This window comes from Phalangium opilio, unplaced genomic scaffold, assembly GCF_054372755.1.
Source record: "Phalangium opilio isolate 3A_F unplaced genomic scaffold, DU_Popi_V2 ptg000101l_1, whole genome shotgun sequence".
Lineage (NCBI taxonomy): Eukaryota > Metazoa > Arthropoda > Arachnida > Opiliones > Phalangiidae > Phalangium > Phalangium opilio.
In genome coordinates, this window is record NW_028324204.1 from 7490421 (window position 1) to 7496530 (window position 6110).

Sequence of the window (6110 nt, forward strand, 5' to 3'; positions counted from 1 at the left end):
CACTAAGCATTGCGCCACGGAAGCTTAGAATTTAAAATGTTGTCAGGTATTGTGGAAAAACTTTGGCTTTTTACGTTACTTTTGAGATCTCACAAAACCGCTCCCGGGTGGGCTCGAACCACCAACCTTTCGGTTAACAGATGAACGTGATAACCATTGCGAAAAGGAAGCCCAAAAACTAAATGGTTTTCAGGTATTGTGGAAAAACTTTTATATTCTGGGTTACAGCTGACACCTCACAACGCCGCTCCCGGATTGGCTCGAACCACCACCCTTTCGGTTAACAGACGAAAGCACAAAAAATTTCGCCACGGAAGCTTTGAATTTAAAATGTTGTCAGGTATTTTGGAAAAACTTTGGCTTTTTACGTTACTTTTGAGATCTCACAACACCGCTCCCGGGTGGGCTCGAACCACCAACCTTTCGGTTAACAGATGAACGCGATAACCATTGCGCAACGGAAGCCCAAAAATTATATGGTCGTCAGGTATTGTGGAAAAACTTTTATATTCTGGGTTACAGCTGACACCTCACAACACCGCTCCCGGATGGGCTCGAACCACCACCCTTTCGGTTAACAGACGAAAGCACAAAACATTGCGCCACGGAAGCTTAGAATTTAAAATGTTGTCAGGTATTTTGGAAAAACTTTGACTTTTAACGTTACTTATAACACTTCACACCAACGTTCTCGGCTGGGCTTGAGCCACCAACCTTTCGGATAACAGCCGAACGCGCTAACCATTGCGCCACAGAAGCCCAAAAATTGAATGGCCGTCAGGTATTGTGGAAAAACTTTGACTTTTTACGTCACATCTGAGACCTCACAACACCGCTCCCGGATGGGCTCGAACCACCAACCTTTCAGTTAACAGCCGAACGCGCTAACCATTGTGCCACGGAAGCTCAGAAATTCAATGGTTGTCAGGTATTGTGGAAAAACTTTGGCTTTTTACGTTACTTTTGAGATCTCACAACACCGCTCCCGGGAGGGCTCGAACCACCGACCTTTCGGTTAACAGATGAACGCGATAACCATTGCGCAACGGAAGCCCAAAAATAATATCTTCGTCAGTTATTGTGGAAAAACTTTGACTTTTTACGTCACATGTGAGACCTCACAACACCGCTCCCGGGTGGGCTCGAACCACCAACCTTTCGGTTAACAGCCGAACGCACTAAGCATTGCGCCACGGAAGCTTAGAATTTAAAATGTTGTCAGGTATTGTGGAAAAACTTTGGCTTTTTACGTTACACTTGAGATCTCACAAAACCGCTCCCGGGTGGGCTCGAACCACCAAACTTTCGGTTAACAGATGAACGCGATAGCCATTGCGCAACGGAAGCCCAAAAATAATATCGTCGTCAGGTATTGTGGAAAAACTTTGACTTTTTACGTCACATCTGAGACCTCACAACACCGCTCCCGGGTGGGCTCGAACCACCAACCTTTCGGTTAACAGCCGAACGCACTAAGCATTGCGCCACGGAAGCTTAGAATTTAAAATGTTGTCAGGTATTGTGGAAAAACTTTGGCTTTTTACGTTACACTTGAGATCTCACAAAACCGCTCCCGGGTGGGCTCGAACCACCAAACTTTCGGTTAACAGATGAACGCGATAGCCATTGCGCAACGGAAGCCCAAAAATAATATCGTCGTCAGGTATTGTGGAAAAACTTTGACTTTTTACGTCACATCTGAGACCTCACAACACCGCTCCGGGATGGGCTCGAACCACCAACCTTTCGGTTAACAGCCGAACGCGCTAACCATTGCCCCACGGAAGCCCAAAAATTTAATGGCCGTCAGGTATTGTGGAAAAACTTTGACTTTTTACGTCACATCTGAGGCCTCACAACACCGCTCCCGGGTGGGCTCGAACCACCGACCTTTCGGTTAACAGCCGAACGCACTAAGCATTGCGCCATGGAAGCTTAGAAATTAAAATGTTGTCAGGTATTGTGGAAAAACATTGGCTTTCTACGTTACTTTTGAGATCTCACAACACCGCTCCCGTGTGGGCTCGAACCACCAACCTTTTTGTTAACAGATGAACGCGATAACCATTGCGCAACGGAAGCCCAAAAATTATACGTCGTCAGGTTTTGTGGAAAAACTTTGACTTTTTACGTCACTTCTGAGACCTCACAACACCGCTCCCGGATGGGCTCGAACCACCAACCTTTCGTTTAACAGCCGAACGCACTAAGCATTGCGCCACGGAAGCTTAGTATTTAAAATGTTGTCAGGTATTGTGGAAAAACTTTGGCTTTTTACGTTACTTTTGAGATCTCACAACACCGCTCCCGGGTGGGCTCGAACCACCAACCTTTCGGTTAACAGATGAAGGCGATAACCATTGCGCAACGGAAGCCCAAAAATTATACGTCGTCAGGTTTTGTGGAAAAACTTTGACTTTTTACGTCACATCTGAGACCTCACAACACCGCTCCCGGATGGGCTCGAACCACCAACCTTTCAGTTAACAGCCGAACGCGCTAACCATTGTGCCACGGAAGCTCAGAAATTCAATGGTTGTCAGGTATTGTGGAAAAACTTTGGCTTTTTACGTTACTTTTGAGATCTCACAACACCGCTCCCGGGAGGGCTCGAACCACCGACCTTTCGGTTAACAGATGAACGCGATAACCATTGCGCAACGGAAGCCCAAAAATAATATCTTCGTCAGTTATTGTGGAAAAACTTTGACTTTTTACGTCACATCTGAGACCTCACAACACCGCTCCCGGGTGGGCTCGAACCACCAACCTTTCGGTTAACAGCCGAACGCACTAAGCATTGCGCCACGGAAGCTTAGAATTTAAAATGTTGTCAGGTATTGTGGAAAAACTTTGGCTTTTTACGTTACACTTGAGATCTCACAAAACCGCTCCCGGGTGGGCTCGAACCACCAAACTTTCGGTTAACAGATGAACGCGATAGCCATTGCGCAACGGAAGCCCAAAAATAATATCGTCGTCAGGTATTGTGGAAAAACTTTGACTTTTTACGTCACATCTGAGACCTCACAACACCGCTCCCGGGTGGGCTCGAACCACCAACCTTTCGGTTAACAGCCGAACGCACTAAGCATTGCGCCACGGAAGCTTAGAATTTAAAATGTTGTCAGGTATTGTGGAAAAACTTTGGCTTTTTACGTTACACTTGAGATCTCACAAAACCGCTCCCGGGTGGGCTCGAACCACCAAACTTTCGGTTAACAGATGAACGCGATAGCCATTGCGCAACGGAAGCCCAAAAATAATATCGTCGTCAGGTATTGTGGAAAAACTTTGACTTTTTACGTCACATCTGAGACCTCACAACACCGCTCCGGGATGGGCTCGAACCACCAACCTTTCGGTTAACAGCCGAACGCGCTAACCATTGCCCCACGGAAGCCCAAAAATTTAATGGCCGTCAGGTATTGTGGAAAAACTTTGACTTTTTACGTCACATCTGAGGCCTCACAACACCGCTCCCGGGTGGGCTCGAACCACCGACCTTTCGGTTAACAGCCGAACGCACTAAGCATTGCGCCATGGAAGCTTAGAAATTAAAATGTTGTCAGGTATTGTGGAAAAACATTGGCTTTCTACGTTACTTTTGAGATCTCACAACACCGCTCCCGTGTGGGCTCGAACCACCAACCTTTTTGTTAACAGATGAACGCGATAACCATTGCGCAACGGAAGCCCAAAAATTATACGTCGTCAGGTTTTGTGGAAAAACTTTGACTTTTTACGTCACTTCTGAGACCTCAGAACACCGCTCCCGGATGGGCTCGAACCACCAACCTTTCGTTTAACAGCCGAACGCACTAAGCATTGCGCCACGGAAGCTTAGTATTTAAAATGTTGTCAGGTATTGTGGAAAAACTTTGGCTTTTTACGTTACTTTTGAGATCTCACAACACCGCTCCCGGGTGGGCTCGAACCACCAACCTTTCGGTTAACAGATGAAGGCGATAACCATTGCGCAACGGAAGCCCAAAAATTATACGTCGTCAGGTTTTGTGGAAAAACTTTGACTTTTTACGTCACATCTGAGACCTCACAACACCGCTCCCGGATGGGCTCGAACCACCAACCTTTCAGTTAACAGCCGAACGCGCTAACCATTGAGCACGGAAGCTCAGAAATTCAATGGTTGTCAGGTATTGTGGAAAAACTTTGGCTTTTTACGTTACTTTTGAGATCTCACAACACCGCTCCCGGGAGGGCTCGAACCACAAACCTTTCGGTTAACAGATGAACGCGATAACCATTGCGCAACGGAAGCCCAAAAGTTATATCGTCGTCAGGTATTGTGGTAAAACTTTGACTTTTTACGTCACATCTGAGATTTCACAACACCGCTCCGGGATGGGCTCGAACCACTAACCTTTCGGTTAACAGCCGAATGCGCTAACCATTACGCCACGGAAGCCCAAAAAATAAATGTTCGTCAGGTATTGTGGGAAAACTTTGACTTTTTACGTCACATCTGAGGCCTCACAACACCGCTCCCGGGTGGGCTCGAACCACCGACCTTTCGGTTAACAGCCGAACGCACTAAGCATTGCGCCATGGAAGCTTAGAATTTAAAATGTTGTCAGGTATTGTGGAAAAACATTGGCTTTTTACGTTACTTTTGAGATCTCACAACACCGCTCCCGGGTGGGCTCGAACCACCAACCTTTCGTTGAACAGATGAACGCGATAACCATTGCGCAACGGAAGCCCAAAAATTATACGTCGTCAGGTTTTGTCGAAAAACTTTGACATTTTACGTCACTTCTGAGACCTCACAACACCGCTCCCGGATGGGCTCGAACCACCAACCTTTCGTTTAACAGCCGAACGCACTAAGCATTGCGCCACGGAAGCTTAGAATTTAAAATGTTTTCAGGTATTGTGGAAAAACTTTGGCTTTTTACGTCACATCTGAGACCTCACAACACCACTCCCGGATGGGCTCGAACCACCAACCTTTCGGTTAACAGCCGAACGCGCTAACCATTGCGCCACGGAATCCCAAAATTTTAAGATCGCCATCAATTTCCCTATTCTGAAAAACTACTCTAATCCGTATTCTTCGTTTATTTACGTTTTGTTTACGTTTCTGAATTTAAAGCAGTGGAACTATTTAATTAACTGCGTGAGATAATCGTTATTCTTTGCTACAAACAGGCGCTATTTTAATATAGAAGGCAGACAACATTCTCACGTGAGCCAGACACGCTCGCCGATTGGATGTACGCCACCAACGCCGGCGAGACCGACGTAAAAAGTTCAGCTTGGCGAACATTTTTTCTCTCTTCGCCTCTTTCGCCCAGCGCGGTTGGCGCGAAAATTTGCCAAGTGCGGACAGTGGTTTTTCTTGGCGTGCGTGGTGAGCGTAGCGTACGTAGCGTGGCGAGCGAAAATTTACGCCTAGTGCGGACGTACATTTATACCTTGAAGAAAGAATTGTCGTCGGCCTCAGTGTTAAGTTCAACGGACTATACACAGCCCTTCATACTACACACGGACGCTTCCTACCTTGGATTGGAAGCAGTGCTGTCGCAGAAAATAAAGAGAAAGCGACACGTCGTCCAATTCGCTAGCCGCTGACTTAGCGACACGGAAAGAAAATATTCCACGACTGAGCGGGAATGTTTAGCTGTCGTCTGGGCAGTAGAGAAGTTCCGCCCATACATAGAAGGGTCAAAATTTGAAGTTTTTACCGATCACAGTGCAATACGCTGGCTTTGCCGCGCGCGAGACCCCACCGGCAAATTTGCCAGGTGTAACGCAAGGCTACAAGCTTTTGATTTCACCGTAAACCATATACCCGGCAAAGATAATGATGTAGCTGACGCCCTCTCGCGGATACCGGAACAAGACGAGCATACCGAAACTTCAGCGGTAGTTGAACAATCAAGGATCCTAAATAGGGATGAACAATTAACGCGTAACTCCGACTGTGATATAGGTATTCTTAGTGCAATAACATCTAGCACCCCTAATTCTAGCCCGGTATTAGTCAAGTTTGACCGCGACGACATTATACAAGCACAGCGTAACGACAAAGAAATGAGCGCGATTTTTCAATATTTAGAAAATGATAAGTGGTGTCAGACACCTTA